The 23,929-nt window shown below is 38.5% G+C and overlaps 1 protein-coding gene across 2 annotated transcripts in view; it reads left to right on the forward strand.

Annotated features, from left to right (window-relative positions):
- The window catches only part of GNB4 (G protein subunit beta 4), a 78,073-nt gene that overhangs the window by 5,460 nt on the left and 48,684 nt on the right, over window positions 1-23,929 (forward strand). The window lies entirely within an intron of this gene.

A 23,929-nucleotide genomic window follows, 5' to 3' on the forward strand; every position in this document is an offset into this window, starting at 1 on the left:
CAGTCATGCTACCACTGTTCAAAAGTATCAGCTGCTAAATTGCAGCATCAGTACACATCTGTATTAATACACTCCATTTTAAAAAGTTGTTGTGGTGGTAGATAAGATATTTGCATTATTTGATGATCATTGAAATTGCTGTAACAGATAAGTTTGTAACATAAAAATGAGAGTTCTTTTAATTACTAAAAATATCACATGCAGATTTGTAATCCCTTTTTCTTCCACTTACATGGTTATCTTGAAGTCAGATTCTTCTCTCTCACTACTTTTACACTGAGATAATAAAATAAAAAGTGTCTTTTATTTCAGTGCAGCAGAATTGTAGCCAAGAGGTGTATCAGGCCCAAGACATCATCTTTGCAAGTGAAACTGAAAGGAATTAGTGTTTCCAAGTGTTGTCAGAAAAAGATGTGGTACAGTGCAGAATTCGACAAGATCTGCAGATGATGAGCTTTCCTTGAGTCCTGATACCAGGTTATGTGGGTGGGTAGCCTTCATTATTTACTCCTTTATATGAAAATTAGCTATGGCATAGGTAATATTGGCTAGAAGGGTGGTCAGGGATGTTCTTTTTTGCAGGACACAAAGAGCATATAAGAACACCACTCCATGATAGTCTTGGTAATTTGTATTTATTAAGTTCTTGAAGTTTTTAACTATAGAAGGCTTGTAAGGGGAGAGTTTTATTATCAGTCATGATACTTGTTTTCTTTGAACAACCAAGAAAAAGGGATAGGAAGCTATCACTGTGGAATGCTTGTGGTACGGAAGAACTAATGTGAGCAAGTCTCAGGTATTTTTAAACTTGTGCTTTTAGGAAACTGGGTTTATGCTATCTTTTTGATTGTTCCCCTGGTTTATAAGGTTGCAGCATAAGCTGTAGTATAGTACTTGACAATAGGTAATCCATCTAAAACACAGGCTGCATGAATATCTTTATCCTTATTAAGATAGGATAGAGCTTTGATCAGAAACTTCTGCTTTTTGAGACACACAGAAGAATCCAAACATGAAACCAGGTCTTTTAAAGTATATTTCTCAGAAGCTGCTTATTTTCAGTGACTTGTTTAGATCTGCCTTCAACAAAGTTGTGAACACAGTTTCTCTGAGTGTATGCTAGCACCTTCATGCTCGCTGCTGCTAGCACAGGGATAGCCAGTCCTAGATACTAGATCTGTGTTGCTTACTAGAAGTTCTAGTGCAGGCTGTGTCACCTACCAGAAGTATGGTTTGATTGACTTAGTAGCTGATGTTTAATCTGAACTACCACCTCTGAAAGAAGTCAGCTGAGACTGCAGTTATCACCATCATTGGTGGCCCATAGGACCTTGCCTTGTATTGGAGTGGTTGGACTTGCCACTGTCCTTTCTTGTCAGAACTCCTCCACTTTTCTTGCCCCAGAGTTCCCCAGCCAAGGTGGTTGTCACCTCTTGGAATATTTTTGACACATAATTTATGGGTTCAGGAAAGACTGATCTGAGTCTCAAAGGTGCTAGATGACAAATGCTGAAACTGGAAAAAAAGATGGAGCGAGGGTAATGAATTGCTGGTTTTGGATGCATCTGTGTTAAAGAGCAGACTGTGCCTATGAATTTGATAAAAATTGAGTGCTAAAGGATACTAACAGCAGTATGTTTGTATTTAGATGTCTGTGTTTTCTGAATGTTAGTACTTTCTGTTCCTTAGTTCATCTCATTGAATTTCACTGTAGTAGCATTCTGTAGTTTCTGCTACGACGGAATGTTGTTGTCTTTCAACACGGACATCCTTGACATCAGCTAGTCTAGCTGCAATATCGCTAATGGAGGAGCACAAGGACACTAATAATGGGTTTGGCATCATCTGACAAGGCACATGTCTGTCCTTCTAGAAGGACAGAGAAAGAAAAAAATATTATTTTGCTTACTCAACAGTGTATTGTTCAAAATCATATTCGTAGCTTAGGAAACAAAACTTCACCCCTTCCTGATGTTTACATGACATGACAGTGTAAGAGCCTTTAACAGTTTTTTTGTTTGTTTGTTTTCTGTAACTCTGGCATGTAGTGCATTTGCTTTGCTAAAACCTGAACTCATTTTCTCCAACTAAAGAGCAGACTGGGGTAGACATACCTAAGAGGAAGGACCGAACTTGGAAAGTAAGGAAAGGGCCCTCTGTGATTGTCTTTTATGCGTGACTACAGGCATGTTTAAGTGGCTGGATTCTTTAACATGATGCATTTCACAAGCATTTAAATGGTTGGTCCAGAAAAATGCTGAAGACTTGTAACTCCCACTGACTTGAGTGAGATGATCCTTTCCTGGGGTGAATCATTTAGAAGAAAATTAGTAATAACATACTTATCAGATGATTTATGTCTCCAATCTTTTTTTTTTTTTTTACTATACTGACCAATTTTTAATTTTCTAATGTATTGGCAAATTTCATCAATGTGTAGAAAGGATTCTTTAAGGATTGGCAACCCAGTTTTCCATCGGGCACTACATATGTTAGACTCAGCAGCACAATTGACACAGTGTCATGAAATGGATGTAAGATTCTGTCATTGTGCCTCTTCCTAAGACTCCATTAGAAGCCTTGTTCCCTGATGCAGCTCTGCACCCATGTCTTCCCCTTCTCCCTATTCATTGACTGGATTTGTCCCTGTTGGGCTGCCCAGAACATTCAAAGGAGTCAGTCTCGCATGCTGATATGGTTGGATATAATAAAAACAGATGAAGGTTTTGTTAAGACCACCTATTTGCAGAAACTCAGAAACTTTTTGTATATTCAAAAATACTTTCTGGTCTTACTTCTAATAACATTTAATATAAAATATGTCCATGACAGACTGCACTTTTTTTTAAAAAAGCAGGTTTGGAAACACTGATGGTAAGATTTTTTTGTTCATCTGTGGTATTGGTGAAAAGTTTGTAGTTGGATCTTAATTTCTGCAAAGGGTAGTTGTGAAAAAATTAGCCGCTTAGGTTTGGACCATCAAAGAGAAGATTTACAGAAAGCATAGAGTATGCATTGGCCACCTACATATGGCTGAACTTTGCCTTTTGAGGTTTCTGAACACAAAACAGTGCTTGCTGTCCTCCTGTCAGGAAAAGTGTAATATCAGAGGTAATGTTACACTGAGGTTTCACTTTGCTCAGATCAAGATAGCTCTGTCAATTATAACCCAGAAGAACATTTGCTAGTATGATGTCAAAGTTTAAATAATTAAAAATTAGTTGTCTTCAGCAAATAAATAAAGTATACCTAATCAAGCATTATCTTTTGGATATCTTTTCTGTTCATTACTTGTTTTGTCATAAAATTCAGTCGCTTGCAATGGCTCATTCAGCCTTTTTGGACAATTGTCATGATACAAGTGTACTGCCTTCTGGATTGCAGGGGGATAGTAGATTTTGAAAATAATAAACATGAAGCCCTTTCTTATATAAACCTTTTCAGTGATGGCACTGAAAGCTCTTTTTAAAGGAGTCAGAATCTTCATTGTTGTACAGCTGGGGAAACGTGAGAACCCTCCAGCAAGCTAGTAGGATAGCTGAGTTAAGTAACTTCGGTCTTCTTAAATCTCACTCCCGTGCTCTAGCCGTGAGGACAATCAGGAGGCCTTGCTGCTGATGTGGTTACATTTTCTCTCAGGTAGATGGTGATTCTGTATAGATCTAACACTGGAAACAAGTGGAAAAAGAATGAGTAAAGATATTTGTCTTCCCTCTTGTTACTCTGTTTCCAAATTGTGGAGCTGGTCAAGATTCAGTCAAATCTCCAGTCAGGCCAATAGCAACCAGAGTGTAAGGCTAATTCATGCGTAGTGTCACTAGACTGTTTCTAGGTGCAGAGGAACGGTGCAGCAATGTCATACCTTTGCCACACCCTGAAATGGAGGGGCTCTGCATGTTGCTGCATCTGTAAGGAAATCTCACTATTCCAGAGCAACTGTTCTGATAAAGATTTTTCCTTTACATCAACTCCATTATTTGGTGGAGCAGTACGTGTATTTCTCTGTACAATTATCAGTTCAAAGTCTGGCTTCTGTTACACTTTAAAATCGTGGGTTTTAAGAGGATTTCTTTGGTAGAAATGTATATGCTGCACTTAACAGGCTGATTCTTCCTACTGTTATAGTATGTTTGCTCTTGAAAGACCTGGATGTAATTTTTTAACTTAGGTATTGGCAAAGCTTCTTGCCTTTATTCTTGTATAAACAAGCTGGGCCTCTAAAGCTCATTTATCCTCTTCTTCAAGGACACCTACATTTGAATGCATCTAAATTTCAATGAGTGCTAAATTTTACTCCAAAAAGTTTTAGCTAATTGAATTTAGGCAGCTAGGTGCAGAAATATTCTAGATGCAGCTGCTGGTTACTTCTATTTCATTTCAGGTTTGAAGTGGGGCAGAGTTCAAATACATCTAATGTGTTTTCTTCAGGAGTTCAGTACTAAACTCAGTAGTCATGGTAGAGCCATTCCCATCCACCTTTTACATAATAGCTGAGTGGTTAGAGCAGCTACCTCAGTTCACTTACTTCCTCAGTTGTTCTTATTTCATCTCTGAGAATTGTGCCCTTTCCTTTAGGTTATAAAATGATCTGAGTGCTAATGCTTTCCAGTATGCTTTTTGAAAGTTGGCTTATATGCATTTAGGAATCCAGAAATCCTAATGTCCGAAGAAAAGCAAGTAAAAGGATGCCTGATCCTGAACTGTAAGTGGTAACATATGCGAGCAGGGGTGGAAGTTGCTCTTCTTGGGCTTTGTACCCAGAGTTCCTTCAGTTTTACTTAGTGGTGTAGAGAAGAGCGGTGCAAACGCTAGAGAATCTCAAAGCAGATTTCCTCTTTATCTTGCTTGATTTTTTTTTTTTCCATCTAATTGTGGAAGAATTAACCACACCCACATTTCTCTAACTTTGTGTTGTATACATCATAGTGTGGTCAAATTCACTGTGATCATGCTGTGCAAAAATAAAACACTTTTTAATTTTTTCTCTGATATTTGGCTAGAATCGTGTCATCTTTGGGCAGAGTATAGTTATCAGTAACACTAAATACAGCTGCTAATGTGTTTATTTCTAATGATGTAAACACAAGAACTCGTACAATTTGTACAAATGCATTGTCGGGAAAAATGAGGGTATGAGAGCTAATGTGAGTAAATATATTAATAAGTAACTTTAAGAATAAAAAAAGTGGAAAGGAATAATGAACAATACAGCTGCTCTTGTCTGAATACCACTGTGAGCTATTTTAATGGGAAATTTTAACAGGGTTGAAGAAAAGAGAATAAAACTGATGTCTGAATTATTAAAATAATCAGAAACCAATTTGCTTCAATTGAAGACTTAAAGATGCTCCCAATGCTTTGATTAAGAAAAAAACTGGAAACTTTTGTATTCACCTTGGCAGGCATATCTGCAAAATGGAAGGTCCCTTGTGCTGCTCTGAAGCCATTTAATGCATATATGAGCATGGATTCTCAGAACTATCTGTAATGCATATAGTGCTTTCTGCTCTCAGTGGCTTTTTTCCCACTCTCTTTACGTCATTTGCCATTTGTGAGGGTTGCCAGGGTAATGACCAATCATCCCTGGAGAGATGCCTGCTAGTAAGGACAACATAGGCTTTCTCTTTTTTGGTATTCTGCAGTATGTATTTGAGAGCTATTCTAGCATCAAGATTGCAGAACTTTTGTTTAGTTAGTAGGGAGTGAAAGTTTACAGAGTATGAAATAACAGCTTACAACTATTGAGGTAAGTGAGGATTTTTCTTTTCTATTTTATTAACAGCTCTGTCTAGATTTATTCAAAACATTGAGTATCGTTACCATTATATTTTTTTTTTGCTTTATGTGTAGCTGACCTTGAAATTAGTAATAGCAGAGAGGTTTTGCCTAATTTGAACAATGAAATCTTAGTAGTGCTGCATATACAGCAGGTCAGGATTTTATTCTCTTCGTAATTATGAATCCCACAGCCTTTCTCACCACTACATTCACCATACACATCCACTCATCCCAAAAATATTTTCAGAAGAATTAATCAAAAACAAAAAAAGCCCACAGTGTGTTGTAATGCAGATTACAGAGCATTAACTGTGGTTGCCTCTAAGGCAAATGGGAAGTTCTGAATAGTCTTCATTGTACTGTATGTATATAATAGGCCACATCGACTGGAAACTGAAAATCTGGAGTTGAGCCCTAATCTATAAGATGCTGAAGATGATGAACTCCTATAATTTTTAAATTTTGTCTATTTAAATAGACATTTGCAGGCTCATAGGCTCTTTGCTTACCCGTGGGCAATAAGAAAATAGAGCCTCCAGATTGCAGCTTTTTTTTTTTTCTGGAACTGATCCTGTCAGTGGAAGCTGGTGGTAATAAGTGCCTTGCAGAATGGGCCCACATCTTGTTGTTTTGCATGTGAGGGCACATAAATAATATATAGGAAAGAAGGCAAATAACATCCATTTGGAAGCTCCCAGTAACCTCAGAAGCTTCTATGAAGTATTTACATGTAGTCTGGACTATGACACATATAACTGAAGTGGCTGGTTTGGGGTTGTTTATTTTTGTTGCTGTTTTAAATGAACTACATTTTAATTATTTTGAGTCAAGAACATGTTTGTTGGTACAGTTCCCTGTTTGTGTGCTGGCTTCCTGGGAGAAAGGGACAATTGACAAGGTTGTTGTATCGTTTTTCTGTAGAATTCCTAACGTATCAAAGTTCATAATAGTAACTGCTTCATCAAAATTACTATTTGCTGCTCAATATATTTGCACCTACGCATGCGCTTCACATCCTGGCAATCTTGTATGCTGGGATGGGCACAACATGTATTGACGAGAGTAAAGCACATGTATTTATTTCACTCTTATTTCCTTCTTATTGCAAATACATAGAGAGTGTGGGTTTGACTCACATGTTTCCCCAGTGGAAATACACATTTGGGGCATTTCATTTAGCATGGTAAATCCCAGTTGCTAAATTTTAGATGTTACTATGCATTCAGATGTGTTTATGATAGCTTTGCATTATCCAAACAACTGGAGCACATCAGTGAGTCTGGATGTGTATATGTGAGAGAGAGAATTGAGAGTGACAATTTTAGTCTGAGGTGAAAACGACCTTTTCATCAGGCTGTTGAGAAAACATGTTTGTTCAGAAAGTAGACCTGTTTCCTCTTTTTAAAAATTGTTACTGGGGGTTTTTGACATCTCTGTTCTGGATATTACTTTCAAGCAGTGTAAGATATGAATAATAGCTAAATGCTTACACTGGAAGAAAAAATCAGCTCAAAGAAAATTTACCATTATCTAAAGTTCCTAGTTTATCAGTATTCCGTACGATTCCACCATTTTTAGTAATCTTGGAAGCAAACCACAAGAAGATAATTTTGGTTTTTGTATTATTCTACATGGTGTCTTCTGACAGAAAAATAACATGATGACAACTAGATAAGGCACGTTAATTAGTAAAGTAGGTTTTCAAGTGGGAGATTCAGAGGTAAACCTTTCTGGAGAAGATGGTGGGTAGCAAGCCTCAGTATTTATCTTTCTGCTCACCTTTTTCCTGTCTGTTGGCTTCTCCATCTCTCTTTCCAACTTGAAAATGGTCTGTGAATGTATTATGCAAATAATAGCGTTTACTTTTAGACAGTGGGACGGAGAGAGAGAGAAGCTGAAAGGAGGAGAAGGAAATGAAGGAAATGCATTGTGAGTTGTTCTCAGTATAACATCTGTCAACAATTAGGGCAAGGTATTTGTAGCTCCAAGGTGTGAGGCAGGAGATAGGCAGTTCAGCCGCAACAAGTCTGAAAAATCAGGAGGCAAACAGTCTGGAAGTAATGAAGAAAATCTGCAAGGTTAGGTGGAACTAAGTGGTTTTAGTGGTGCTCGTACTGGGAGTGAAGTAATCTAAGCAAGTGAGAGCTCCAGGGAGCAAGCTGGGAAGAGACAGTGTTCCTAGCACATCTCAATGAAGCTGGTAATGCAGGGTTTGGGCTGGTAAGCTGGGGAGGATAGGCTGGATAGAGACAGACACTGAAGTTTGAAATACAGTATTTGCCCATGACACAGTGTAAGTGCTGTTGTGCAATTTGACCCTTTTAATGAATTGTCTATTGCTGGAACCTCTGGAGTGGTGAATTCCAGTTCTTTATATTCTACTTTTGAATATATAGAAAAGAAGAGGAAGAATTAACAATGCAAATTGATCCACTGATGAAAAGTCAGGCTTCAGACCAGAGTGAAAGAGTGTGGCGCAGGCTGGAAAATGAGGAGTTAGTCATGAATCAGAAGACAAGTTAAGATGACCAAAGAGAAGCAATGGGTATCCTAGAAAGACTGAGACATGCTGGATAAGTGCAAGAATATATAAAAACATTCAGTAGGCCGAACTCCTCATCCGTTAAGAAGCAGAAGGCAAAAAATAAATGGTGAATAACACTGAGTGAACAGTAGTTTCTAGTGTATGACAAAGCAAATCATTATTGATAACAGTATTAGTACTGCCTCTGCAATGGACAACTCAGCATAAACTGTGGCCTTTGCTCTTAGAGGTGCATTGTCCCAAGATCTGATAAATTATTTTGTCTGATAGGCATCATCTATCCATGATCTGGCATTACCTTTGTTGTTGTTGTTGCTTGGTGAGGTTTTTGTGGTTGGGTTGTTGTTTTTTTTGTTGTTTTGATTGTTAATGAACAGTATCTCTCTTAAAGGAATACTGGGAGTTTTAATCCTTGACTGTAGTGACTAATGAGACCATCTGATGAAAAATTTACTAATTCATTTTTATGTAACCAAAGCCCTATGGTTCTGCATTTTGTGGCTGCTGTTTGGAACCCAAGATGTTATTGCATTACCTAGCCCTGACTGTCCACTGCTATGAATAAGCATAGCTCTATTACTTCTGGGACCTGGTGACTTAACTATAGAACTCTGATGTAGAATCATGAAATGCATGTGTCCAGGGCATTAGAGAAATAATTTAATTGCACGAACTTAGTTAAAGTGGCACCAGAAGGCACAGGAATAGTTACAATGTAAATGCCTGATTCTAAATTGCCAGTTACTGGCATTTTTCAAAAAGAGCGGTGAAAATACGCTCTATCATCCAGTTTCTATCCAGGAACACAATAAAGCCATGCAGAAGGACATTCACTGTTACTTGACCAGAAATATGCATAGTTAGCAAAGATTGAAATTTAGTATGTATTACAATACTTTTCGACATCTCTTTTAAAGTGCATTGTTAAGGTTCACTTTGAACAAGTAATTAGAGAGAAAATGTCTTGTGGTTTTAAACAGAAGTGGCTGTCAGAAGGTGGGCATTTTAAAGCACTTCACTAAAAGCTTCCAATTTATACTTTTAGTTCTGTTTTCAAGTGATTTAACTTGAGTTTCATTGCACATCTGTAGGCTCGAAGTTTCAAAGAGACATAGATTCTTATGAACTTTGGATCACTTATTCCTGTGTTGTTACATATTTACTGTTTGATGTTGGACATGTCCATTAAACACTTTAGGGCTTCCTTCTTCCCCTATGTAAGCTGGGAATAAGTAGTATTTACCTTATAAGACTACGGATGTTATCTGTTATTCTTTGTGCAGTGTCTTGAGTAGTCATGTTATTCAGGGCCTAGTTACTTAGGTAAGTACTACAACACACAGCCCTCTGAGATCCCCCAGTTCATCTTGTTTTTCTATTGTAGTTACAAGGTCAAGTTGAAATAATCAGTATGATTATACGAGCTTGTATGAAAAACTTTCCTGGAGAGCAACATCTGTTATCTGGTGATAATAGTGATTCAAAGCTCTCCGAGAAGAGAATACAGTCTGTCTTAAATGAACAGGATGACTCAGTAGTTCATATTTGGAAAAATAAACATTCTCCAGGCCTCACAAACGTGATTCTAGAGACTCATTGCATGCATTATTACATGCTTTTGTGAAGCTCTCTGACACAGTGCAATGCGAATGGCTTCTGGCAGCCATGATCCTTCCCCAGAAACAGAACTGATTCCGAACCATCTGCAGTGCCAGTGCTGCTGACTGACTTGATTCCTCTCTTGATTCCTCAGCAGCAACACATGTGGCTCTCATTTCACATGCTTGGTAATAAAGCTGAGTAAGGGGTCTAACAGCTTGAGGATTGCTGAAGTCTCAGAGCCTTGTCAGTCCTGACACAGGTTATGTTGTATAAACTATTCTGTAACATGATAGCACTCTGCCATACGTACCTGTTTATAGGTAAGTGTTTAACAGCTGATACTATACCTTGGGTAACTTGTTTAGAGAAATTATATTACTTCAATGAGTATTATGGGCTATGGACATGCATGTCAACTTTCACAAGGTTTTAATTTTCTTTCCCATTCTATCTAAAATTTGAGTCAAATTCAGCCCTCTTGTAACATGACTGACCTTGCTGTTTCAGGCCTACAAATCAAAGCAGACTTAGAGTTTCACCTAGGTAAGTGAGTAGGCATCATGCCTTAATGTGGTGTCGATTGATGACTGCAGTTTGGTTCAACTGAAACTACATGACTGAACTACCTATGGGTGTTCCAGTCCTGCCTACTTTCGCAGAGACCTGCATCTTGCAAACATTGCCCTGTGCAAATAAAATTACTTGTAGGGGCTATGTTGTAACATTATGTAAAATGCTACAGACCTGAAATACTGTACAGCTTAATTGAGTGCAATTCCTATTGCACTCAATGGGTGTTTTATTCAATTAGGGACTGCAGAATTTAGATCATTGCCTTTGGCTTACATCATTGCAGATATTATTGATGTTTATAAAGCTTTCAGGGATCTTTCAAGCTTTTAGTCCACAAATTGACTGCAATGTGAAAGTCTTGCTCGGGGGTAAGAGGAGTACTTATATCCATCTCATCTTTCATTTACTTATTCCTGAGTCTTTCTGTGCTATTCCTTTGGGAGTGCTCATATAAAATATGCAATTTAACAAAGAGGGGGAAAGTAAGGTTGTCTTGGTATAGCAAGATTCAAGTTTCATTTTTGCACATTAGAAGTACGCATTTCTTATTTTATTGCCTCAGATGTAGAAGTGAATGATTAATTTGAAGTCTTACAAATTATGAAATTACGGCACAGTAAATGCAGAATGAATATTGAGGAAATTTAACAGTTTTCCAGGGATGAGCATGAAAACAGTGCTTGAAACTTTAAAACTATGCTGGTTGGTACACTAGAAATTTTAACTAAAAGAACTAACCTGCTTTGGTGAGAAGGGGCTGGATGGCTTGGAAGAATTTTTACTGTATCTAATTTGCATGCAGTATAAAGCCAGCGCCTGAGTTACTCTACGTGAGTAGCACAAGCAGGCCTTGCGTGATTTAATTCTGACCACTCAGCCTCTGGTCACAGTAGGAATATCGATAGATAGTTATCCTTATGCTGGTTCTGTGTTAGGCTCAGAGAGAATGGAATACAGTTTCAACTCTTTTTCATTCAGTGCTTTGGGGAAGAACAGTGAGCAAACCATTTCATGTATAGTGTGTGTAATTGCATTTGGTAATTCTTTTTATCTAGAATCGGCAATGAAATGTCTAAAATATAGATATATGAAAGTAAATGAAAACAAAAGAGGTTGGTAGGGATAGGCATAAGCACTTTTAGGATATGTATTATAGGAATCTGATTACATTTCAGGCAATATATTCTTACTGTAGATCTTCCCAGAAAAATCTGCAGAAAGAGCTAGGATACACCTAGTATATACACCTATATACACATGCATATTTTTAGGTCAATTTAGTAAAATTTCAGAAATGTATTTATGGCAAATTGATACACATCCTGGCTAGATCACTGACTCCTTATTTAATACTGTCGTCTTAGGTGAAGTGAAATTGCATTTGAAAAAAAGGTAGCCTCCATATAGGAGGTGGGGTTTTTTTTTTGCAGCAGAGCACACAATAAATGTTATCTGTCGGGGAAAGAAACAGGCTATTTAAATTCAGGCAGCATAGCATCTTCAGGCGGAAGGGCTATTTTTAACTTCAGATGTAGCTTAATTTAGAAACTGAGCACTTGAAGTCCCTTTTTTTTTTCCCACTCCTCCGACTGGAGATTTTTTTATAATGATTGTAGATACCCTTGTGTGAAGATACTGAATAGAATAAAAAAATACATTATCCTGAGCTTCAAGGTCATGACAATAAACAGCTAAAGAAAGCAGTTTTGTGGCAATATTGTCATATATGCGTAAAAACAGAGATTAGATTAGATTGATGCACTATTTTGTAAGTGTAAGGGCCACTTTGGCAATTTGCCAGGAGGTTGCATATGATTTTTAAATCCATTTATGCAACATCTTACTCAGATCTGTATTATTATATGTGGGAAGTGCTGTAATTGCCTATAGCCCTATACAATGCATGAGAAAGAGTGTAAATTTCAGTGGTTTCCAAGGGAGAAATATTTATGGGAAAACTGCAATGATTCCCTGCATTGATTTTTCTAAACCAGCTTCTTGTCTTTGGCTTTGTTTGTAAGTTAATCACAAAAACTGAGAAGCTCATTTTGTTACAGAAGATACTCAGAATTAAGAATTGCAGTTTTGACTCTATTAACTGATTACAGGCTTTTTAATGTATTCAGAATATGAAAAAATCCTCTCACAAATAGAAGTACTTCCAAGATGGCTTGTTGCAAACAGTCTTCTTGCGTAATTGCATACTCTATGTCACTCAACATTTATCTATGGAACTGCAATAGCATTTCAGCATAAAACTCGATTCTAGCTGAATTTATTGTTTACCTGTTCAAGCTCAGCCAAAAGCTATTCTGAAAGCTATTCTAGTTGCATAACAATAACAAAAAACTGAGAGAGACATGTGCCATTACAACATAAATAATTTGGTTATTGATAAGCTGAATGTGACATGGAAAAGTCCGCTCTATTTCTGAGCGTAGTAACACCTTCACCATTAACTTTTGAGCACACACAACTTCTTATGGTTTCTGAAATTTTGCTGAAATGGTTGAGCATTTGTTCACATACAGAAAAGATAATGTCTTCTGTAGCTACCTAAAATCCTGCAATTATAAGTGAAAGCTTCTGCTGCCATTTATTCTTTAACTTATGACAGCTAAAATTAGAGGCTTTCATTCCATTGTTTTTATACACAGGGTAGCATGATGTAATGTAGTAAGAACATCATAAAACAAGTTAGAAATTTAGAGTTATAATCATTAATGTTCAGTGGAGGTTAAAAAGAAATACCATCTAGAGCTGGACTACTCCTGAATTGCCCACTTTGAATTGGGATTCTTTCATCTTCCTCTTAAACATTCGGTTTTGAGGAACGCTCCCTGGCTACTTTTGATGTGGAGGGAATATGGGAGTTGGCATAGGAGCTGTTAGAGGTGTTTAGGCTCTGCTGTGGGATTTCCTTAATTCTCTGCTGGCCAGATGAACCTAAATTAAGGCTGAATCTAGTCTCTGGGAGGTATTTTAGTAGTGCTATCAGACTAGGAAATTTTTGGGTTGGGAATGTGAATTCAGAGTCTTTTCTTAAAAAGGATATTCTTTATAATAAAGCAGATACATTGCATCAGTATTTGCGGAAGTGTTTCAGCTTTAGAAAGAGAATGTGTTTTTCTCATCAAAGGCTTGATCTGAAGCTTGTAGCAAAAGAAATATTAATCAGGTATACTTTCTTGTTTTAGGTGTGTTGATATGCTGTCAGGAGGCAAGATTCAGTTTGCCTATTAAAGAGGTTTAAAAAAAAGACTCAAAACCATCCAAAAGGAGCAGTGGGGTTGTCAAGAAAAAGCTGAAATCTTATGAAATTGTGGGTAATATTTTTTTGTCTTACCGAAACACAGGATATACTTTGAATAATTTTCTGGATGGCTTTTTAAAATCTAATAAGCTTGAAATTATAACTGTCCATTTGTACCTGCTTTGTTTTCAGTTTGTAGTAAAGTAGAAAACTGTTTTGAGAGCAAATAGTAATTCTGTTTTCAGGCATTCTAACTCTTAAATTGCAAAATGCAGCTATGAAGAATTACGGTGATGCACCAGTGATGAGGTTTAGGTAAGGCTAGACTTTGAGACTTGAGTTTCAATAAAGCTAGGATTTCTAACAGAACAGCACTACAATACTCTGAATTATCCTTAGGAGACTTCTGCCATTTTAGGCCAAACTCTTTTGATGAGATTTTCATTACAGTCACAAGTAAGGCTGAACTAGAAAACTGGACTTTTGCTTCATACCTAATGATAATAATTAGTTCTTATTTAGTAGTTTTCATCCACAGATCTCGAAGTGTTTTATACTGAAGGTCATATCATGAACTTATTTTACAGAAATGGAAGCACAGAAAAAGGAAGCAAGTGCCTAAGATCAATGAGCAGCTTGGTAACAGACCTAGGAACAGACTCAGATCTTGTAAAAGAGGTCCAGGTCTCATGTTCTCCTCATCTGTCGAACCAAAGCAGTATTTATATTTACATTTGTGCATCTGAAAGCAACTTCATCGTGGCCTGGGCTTGAATTTCTAGTTGTGTTTGGGATGGTGATGTATAATCCAGAACGGAAATTCAAAAAACCAAAATGAACAATACACAGGCTTAGATTTTCCTACCTTGTGGTTTCCTAAAAAGTTCTTGCCTAAATATCCAGGTAGATTTGTGTCCCAGAAACATGAGTAATCCAAGCAGATATTCAGGTACTACCCTGCTAAGAATTACAGAAATTCCTATATAGCAGGGTGGCTGGATAGAATACCCCCAGGATTTCCTAAGCAGCTCCCTAAGACCTGCTCAATACCGTGCAAATTCTTCACATTGTCTCCAGAGGGATTGAGATATGGATATATTCTGAATATGGTACTGTGCTATATATATTGTGTGTCTTTACCCTTTTATAAATCCTTAGCATGACAGATTCTGTATTTCCCATTGTAAAGTGACTGCTGTGGAGCTGGGTATATTTTCTGCAGCCATTTACATCTCTGTGACCTCCATGATAGATACTGACATCTGCTCAGTAATGAAGCGAGCCTGGCTTCCCTCTGTCTTTCCTCCTCTGGGTAGCTAACAGCTATTGTGACTGGGTCACTTTTAAAAGACATGGTGTAGTGGTCCATATTATCACCTGTAGGCTGGATCTGGACTCAATGTGTCCCGCAGCATCTCTGAGAGAGATGGAACCAAGCTGCTGGAGCCTCCTGGCTTGTATCTCTGTCTGATCCCAGAACAGTGATTACACTCTTTGCTGCCTATCTATATAATCAGTGTAGACTGTTTCTATTGGCAGGGAATCACATGCTTAATGTACTGTCTCTTCCATAACAATTTTATTGTAATTTTTTGTTTCGAAAAGCTTATGCCTTCTCTTCCATGTTACTTGTTGTTACAGAATTTTTTTACTCAGCAAAGAAAATCTATCAGTGTCTTCCATGCCCACAAATCACAGGAGGGAGGACATGCAGTAGACTGGAGTTTTTATTCATCAGTATTGCTGTCTTCTCAGAAATGGGGAATAGATTTTATTGAGGTGTGACAAATTACAAGAAGTAAATAAATTTATATTCAGGTGAAATACAGGAGACTGTAATAGTCATACTATGTATCTAATTATGAAAATACAATATGCTATGCCTCTAGGGATTTTCACTTATCAGTATGTAAACAGTTCGCAAACATACACAGTCTTTATCATCCCATGTTATACAGAGAGGGGCATCTTTCGTCTTGGAGAAGATGGTTGTAGATGAGATACTAAATATAGTCAAATTAAAGAGCGCATGCTCCCTAGAGGGGATCAAAGACTGACACACTATTTAGCCATGCAAACAACCAGAAGTATCGGAGCAGGAAGGAGTGTGGTTGAACCAGTTAGTGCACTGATAAAATCTGCTACTTTCAGCTTCAGCAAAATTTGTGAAAGGAATAGCAGTGGGGTGCATGGAAAAGAGATGTGTAAGGCAGTTCCTATTGCCTAACCTTACATGTCTAACATAAGTGCCTAAATGAGGAAGACAAATTTTCCTGGGCTGTTGAGACATTAGTGCAGAGGATGTTCTTTCAGAAAGTAATTCAGAAGCCACAAATATGGCTTGTGCTCTGAAGCAGCTCTAGAGGAGCCTGACACTCTTCACTGATTATATAGGAGACTTAGGTAAACTAACTGCCTACCTTAAGCCCCTGAGTTAGGTATTAAACTTAAGCAATGGTAAAAACCCAGTCCATGTAGGGTCACTGCAAAAGGTAACATACCTAGGACTGCAAACCTAATTTTGATAATGTTCTTTCCTTGTACACCATCACCTTGGGAAGCTTACATCTTCCCTTCAGACCTCTTCCCAGTTCTTTGTATGACATTCAGATTTCATGTGCAGAGGCTGAATAGTTTGTCTGAAAGACAAAGAAAGTCAATGGAAGGGTACCTTAGATCTGTGCGTTGCATTTGTAACTGAATCTAAAGTCAGATTCAAGGACTCTCCTCCTCTGTGTTCCTTCCTAGAGATGGGAGGTTATTTCTCTAATCAGGATTGGCTTTCGTAAAAGTCCCTGGCAAAATCATAAATTGTGCGGTTTAGTTCAGTTAGATCTCTGAAAAACAGAGAGAAATTTGTAATCAAAAGAAGAGCAGTAGTTTTTACTTGAAGCGGTATTTACTTGAAAAGGAATATATGTAAAATCTGGCTTTTCATTAAAATGGATGGATTTTTTTTTATTTCAAAAAGGATTAAATTCTTTTATTTGTGGTTAAAAATACTTTTCTTCAAATGTCATTACTGATAATTTTGCATGCAAGGCTTAGCTTCAGAAGATCTCTTGAATTCTCTGTCCTTTGTGTCTGACCTGCAGCACTATTAACACTTTTCATGTTTCTCTGTTGCACTTGTCTTGTTTAATACAAGACAAGAAGCCATATGGGTGACAGCTCTATACCAACAGATCTTTACAGACAGATGCTATGATTTGATCCTGATACTCACTGTGTGTTTTACTTACTGCTGCAACCGGGACTTAAAAATATAAGCACCAGCTTTTTTTCCTGTGTGTGTCTCCATAAAAAGGTCTGTTCTGATTTAACATAATATTCATAGGAAACTATTTGTAACCTAAATGAAGCAGGGGCACAATTACAGTAATATGCTTCATGGTGCAAGAAAAGATGTCTTCCTTTTGGCTGACATTCATCACCAGTTCTTACATAAGCAGTCACCATACCTAAATAAAGTAGTAAGAAGAAACTTCCTCCTCCTGTTAAGTGGCCCTTTATACAGAGGAGATCGAATTCAGCTGATAATGTCATCAGGAGATACGTGCAATATTTAAAATGAGGTTGACAGTGTAAATAGTGGCAAGGCACGCAGTGGTGGCAGCAGCGAGTCCTGTGGTGGAGTGCTCCATCGAGGTGTACTGAGGGGCTCCCAGTGCCAGGGAGACCCAAGGATGAGCAGAGAGCCCAGGAGGTGGCAGCTCTCCTGAGAGTTAAAACCAGTATTTCTACAGAGAAAGCCCGAGGTGTCTGATGCTTCCGCCCAGACAGAACCGGTGAGGAAGGACACTTCAGTACAGATGGTAAGTTGCAAAAAGTGCCCAGGCCCTTCTCCTGGAGAAAATGTAAGTGCCTGCAAAATATGTGCACAGGTTGATGATCTGTTGGGTCGGGTGGCTGAGTTGCAGGAAACAGTTAAAAGGCTGTGCAGTGTTAGAGGGCTGAGACAGAGTTAGGTAAATGGTTTCACAGCCATGTTCCTGTGGCAGACACCACAGAGAATGAGGCACCTTGGACCCTGGTGGCCCTTGAAAGCAGGACTCTGCTTCAGTCCCCACCCTCCAGCATTACAACCAAAACCAGATGTGAAGCTTTAACAGCTGTAGGAGCTTGACCTCTACAAATCAATGGGCCCTGACATTATCCACCCAAGAGTGTTGAGAGTGCTGTCTGGCATTGTTGTGAGCCACTCTCCATAATCTTTGAGTAGTTGTGGAGATTGGGGACATCCCAAAAGGCTGGAGGAAGGCTAACATCACCCCCATCTACAAGAAGGTCTTTAAAGTACGATCCAGGAAATTACAGGCCCATCAGTCTTAATTCAATCCCTGGGAGAGCTATGGAATGAATCCTGGGGGCTATCTGAAGTCAAACGAAGCATGTGATTGGGAGAAGCCAGAACAGGTTCACCAAATTGTGCATGACAAACCTGATTGCTTCCTATGGCAAAGTAAACTGCTTGGTTGACGCGGGGTGAGTGGTGGACATTGTCTACCTGGATTTTTCCAAGGCTTTTGGTATGGTTCCCCACAGCCTCCTCCTAGAGAAACTGATGCGTTACAGTCTAGACAAGTGGTCTGTGCAGTGGGGGGTACTGGCTAGCAGGCTGTACCCAGAGGGTGGTGGTAAATAGCTGCTTTTCAAACTGGCAATCTGTCACAAGTGGGGTCCCCCAGGGATCGCTGTTGGGCCCAATGCTGTTGAATTTCTTCATAAGTGATCTGGATGATGGGATCAAGTGTACCCTGATAAAGTTTGCTTATGAGACCAAACTGAGTGGGGAGAAGTGGATGCTTTGGGAAGGAGAGCCACCCTGCAGGAAGACCTGGATAGGCTGGAAGAGTGGGCTAACAAGAACCTTATGAAGTTCAATAGGGACAAGTGTAAGATCTTGCATCTGGGAAAACATAATCCACGAGTGCAGCACAGGCTGGGATCTCCCCAGATGGGGCGCAGCTCTACAGAAAGGGAACTGGGAGTAGTGGTGGACAGCAAGCTGAATATGGATGAACAGTGTGCTTCTACAGCAATGGAAGCGAGCAGGATGCTGGGCTGCATCAACAAGGGCATCACAGCAGAGATAAAAAAGTCATTATCCTACTCTTCTCAGCACCTGTCAGGCCACACCTGTAATACCCTGTTCAGTTTTGGTCCCTGCTATGCAAAAAAGGTGTCGACAGGCTGGAGAGGGTCCAGAGAAAGGCTACAAAGATGATCAAGAACGGAGAAGCCTGCAATATGAGGAAAGGCTAAGAGAACCGGGTTTGTTTAGCTTTGAGAAAAGAAGGCTTAGGGGAGAATTTATCACCGTGTTCCAGTATGTAATGGGTGGCTACAAAGAAGATGGAGGCTGCCCTTTTACAGGGAGTCACGTGGAAAAAGATGAGAGGTAATGGGTACAAGTTACTCCTGGGGAGATTCTGACTGGACACAAAAGGAAAATTTTTTGCAATGATAACAATCAGCCTTTGGAATAATCTCCTCGGGGAAGTGGTGGATTCCCCAACATTGGACACTTTTACGACTCAGCTGGACAGGGTGCTGGGCCATCTTGTCTAGACCGTACTTCTACGAGGAATGGTTGGGACCAGATGATCCTTGAGGTCTTTTCCAACCTGGTAGTCTATGGTACTGCTGCAGAAGGAAAAAAATGGCAGTTTGCCTTGGAAATGATGCTATGAATTTCAGATTGGTCCTATGACAGAATTAAGGACAGACTCATTGGTTAGTTTTACCACTATATGATCAGTGTTATATTTAGGAGTTATGGGAGGGAATCTGAAAAGGAATTTTGTGATCTGCATGCCACAAAACCATTCTGAAACCCTGTTGCTTGACTGACTCTCTAAAATGGCTTTGTGAAAGGCCAATTACTGTACTTACATGTCTGGACAGAAAATATTACTTAATATATGTTAAGGAGTAATTTCACATTAGCCAAAGAATAGGAGTATTTTAATTATTTTATGTAATTTTGTCTGATTTGTTTGACTTGATGTTTAGCTCTTGTGTGACCAGGTCCTTTTTCATTGTCAGTTTTGGTTGCAACGTCAATTGATTAACCAGACCATCTGTGGTGCTACAGTACTCTGTAATACAGAGGAGAGAGAAGTAATTTCAGTTAAAATAAAAACTAGAAACACTGAGCAGAGATGCCCCCAGCCAAAAAATTAGAAAATTAAATCCCTCATACTTAGCATGGAATAGCAAAGCCATGGTGAGTATATTCTCCCAAAATTGAAAAATTAGGAACTGAGCAAGGAAACATGTTTATGCAGTATGGTAATTTAGTCTTGGAGATGACAAAAGGATGAAGCCGATTTTTCATTTAGGAATCTGAGTATTATTTTCTTGCATATGTAAATAAGGGTAAATATGCGTTATAAAAATGGGCTAAAAGAAAATCTCAAGGGAAGGAGCACAAGGGCAAACAAAAAAAAGATTTAGATGTATAAATCAAGACATTCAGTGAACTACTCGTACATTTGTAAAAAATGAGCAAAGTGGTAGCAAAGACAACTAAAAGGAAATGCATTTTTAAATTCTAGCAAGTAGACTTTAACTTCTAAATATAACTACTGTAATAAATTACTTTGAAAAGTTATACATAGACACATAAAATATCCTTAGCCCTTGTGGTTGACAAATGTCATGCATTCAATGGAAAAATACATTAACACTGTTCATGTGTGTTTTGTGGAAAGAAAATTTCTTTTTCCCTGATGCGTATTCATAAACAATGAATTAATCCAAGCCCTTAAAATGCATGCAACCTGTATCTGTGTTGGTGCTAAACTCTTCCAGTGCCAAAGAAAATACACACATACAAATCTACTCATTGCACCATTGTTAAGCTTTACTATTCAATCTTTTTTGGATGTACTTTTTGTCTGTGAGGAGAGAATATGTAATCAGTTACAAACATGGGTCTCTAGGCAAAACTCTTGGTGAGCAGCATGCTTCCACATCCCTAGGCCTACTACTGTGTCATCCTGTTATTTCTGGTGCCAGCAATTCCTCTGTACTTGTCTGATGTGGGTGCTGCTACACTGTGGCTTATAACAAGCTTTTCAGCTGCGTTTAGGCAGACCCTTTAAATGTCGCTCTTTGACGTCAGCTCAGCTTTGGGGACTAGTTGGTATTTTTCATGTGATTGATAACAGGAGGTTTCCCGATACAGCCTTTCAAAGGGATGGGCAGAAGAAGCACAGCATGATTCTCTAGGGGACATAACCTTTGATACTTAAAAGGGACATTTTCATTTTGAGCTGTGAGGGACTGTGCGTCCAACATACTTAGGAGATTTAGACATCCTTGTTTAGATTTTTTGCCTGAGGAGATTACTATCTGATAGTTAAGAATGGAACAAATTCCAAGGTAAATTCTAAGTGTTTAATTGTTCGTGGAGGAAAAGATCTTTCATATGAATTTTAGCTATGTGCATGAGAATCCAGGCATCTAAGGTGTCAAGTGCATTTAGGGAGAAAAAGGAAAACTGTTAATAAAGGGGTATTCCTGAATGAAAATATCACAGACCATTTCTTCAGTAATTGGTATTGCTGGTTAGGTCACTGTATTGATACTTGCCATTTGCCTAAGCAACTGTTACAATTTCTGCGTACATACAAAACAAGGTGTACTGTGCTGCAGATAAAATTTGTATTCAGTGTCAGATAAGAAGGAAGTGGGATGCCTTGTACAAAGGCTAGGATACAGATTAACGGTTTGGTAGCTGTGACCCAAATATCAAATGAATGTTTAGCCTTAACTATCAGTATAGTTGATGAGAGCAGTGGTAATTCTGTCATGTGAATTATGATGACGCTCTAGAAATTACAGCTGCTGGCATGGAAGCAAAGCTTACTGGTAAGACAGATTTAGGTGATGCAGATAATTTCCAGAATGCTGAAGAAACCGCAGTAAGGCAGGGTTTGTAGTGAGTTTAGTTTTTTGCTTTGTTTTGTTGGGGTTCTTTGGGAAGTTAGGGTAGGGCTTTTTGTTTGGTTTTGGTTGGGTGTTTTTTTCCCCAGTGATGGGAAAATAGCAAGTATGGACCCATTTTGGAATAAATGACAACATTTTTTTTATCAAAGGTAGATCATAATGCTCAATATATTTCAATATGAGAATTGATTTTTTAGGAGTAATGAAAGTTGGCTTCATCCACTGAGATCCCAGTAGCTGGTATCCCACAGGAAATTGTTCTTGAATTTGGAAACAATGGTGCACGCAAGAATTGTGAGCTGGCTGAAGTGCTGACTAAAAATTATATTCAAAAACAAGTGACAAGGCTGGAGAAACGTTGCTAGCGTTGTTTCTCTGGGGTTAGTCTTGAGACCTGTTGTATTTAATATATTTACTGGTGTGTTGAGATGAAATTCTGAGATAAGACAAAATTGGGAGGTACTACTTATACCGAGGAAGATTGGGTTGTTGTTCAAAAAGAATTAGACTAACTTCTTGCTAGCTTGCTGGTAATGACATGTAAGTAAGTAGCATACTGTACAAAGCTATACACTTGGGATTCAAAAGTAACTTCATCTATAACCTGGGGGTTTATGAACTGGAAGTAACTAAGGTGAAAACAAATCTGAGTGTACTTGTCAGTGGAAGGATGAGTATGATTAGACAATGGAATATAGTTATGGTAGAAAAGATAATGCAGTCCTGGAAGGTGAGAGTTTCTTAACAGATGGAAATATTGGTACCATCTTACAGGGAGTGTTAAGTCTTTTTGTGTATTTCTGCAGTTGTGTTTAGCTATTTTTAGACAAATGAACTTAAACTGTGAGAGATGCAAAGAAGAGCTAGAAGATGAGCAAGGGAATGAAGCTCCATCTTTTGAATGGAAATCGGAAATGCTTCATGCACCCAACCAAACAGGTTTCTAGGGTGATGAATCACTAAATATACTGGGAGCAAATATTGATGAATGGATGGGTTCAGCGTCCATGATCACTTATTCCTTATCCTGTCTGCTGAGATCACTAACAAAGCTGCCAATTGCTGCCTCTTCAGTAGTTTTCCTTTGTGGTGTGGATAGTTGACCAGTGTTAATTCCAAAAGTCCACAGAATTTTTGCATGTAACGCTGACAAGAGGATTGCCAGTAAGACTATATTTTTGTTAGTGCTGTAAAACGTATTCAGCAGCCTTAAAAAATGCATACCATTTTTAAAATCTTGGCTGCAGATTGCTTACAAAAGAAAGAACTATTCTTTATTTGAGATCTTACTGAACTTCCTCCTGTTTGGTCTTTTGATCTCAGCTCTGGTGGTGTCACTCCCTTACCCTTGCCTAATGAGCCAGCTCACCATGATGACAGCTGCTGCTGTCTGGTTTTCACTTTTGAGAGCTCCGTAAGTGCTAAGTGTGATGACATCATGCTCCCTAGGGTGTCAGTTATTAGCTGCTAAAAATAGTTACAGGCAAACACAGAATAGAAAAATCAAATGTCTGTTTAAACCAGTAGTGAATGGGAAGGTAGAGAGAGCTCAGCCGAGGGGCTTTTTATTTAAATGCAAGGGCAACAACGTTGGACTGCAATCCTGGCAAATGTTGCAGATGATGCTTTAGGACTCGTGAGCTCGGAGGGCCCACAGAGACAAGTTCATCCCTGGTGCAATTCCAAAACTGTCATGGTAAGTGAGTTTTTTGTGTTTATTTCCCACTGGTTAGGTTATCTGATCTGAGTAATCTGTGTTTTGCAGTTCTTAATGTAACTATGGGATTCACAGCACGAGAATGATGTCAGTGTTACTGCCCGTATAATCACTGTTCTATTAAAAAATAAAACACAGCAATATTCATATTTTAAAATTAAGTGTTCAAAGGTGAAGAAATCATGTACAGTAAAAACTATATGCAGGCTAAAATGGGGCCTCCAGTCTCTGAGTTCAGGAGAGTATCCTGCTCAGCATGTGTTTCGGGGCTGTTCGGTGCAAGTTCGTTTGACCGCACTGACGACCTTTAGGCCTTGATTACAGATCTACAAGCTGAGACAGGCTTGAAGACAGAGGTCACATTTTCAGGCTTTAACTTAATTCCAGTTTTATAGCGTAGACTTCTCTTCACTGTTTCTGTGGTACTAGCAAGGTGCTTCAGATATTAAGCTGTTCCAAATTAAAGCTGATGTAATAAGAAAACTATAGGTACAGAAGCAATAGA

Source organism: Falco naumanni, chromosome 13, assembly GCF_017639655.2.
Source record: "Falco naumanni isolate bFalNau1 chromosome 13, bFalNau1.pat, whole genome shotgun sequence".
NCBI classification, from domain to species: domain Eukaryota; kingdom Metazoa; phylum Chordata; class Aves; order Falconiformes; family Falconidae; genus Falco; species Falco naumanni.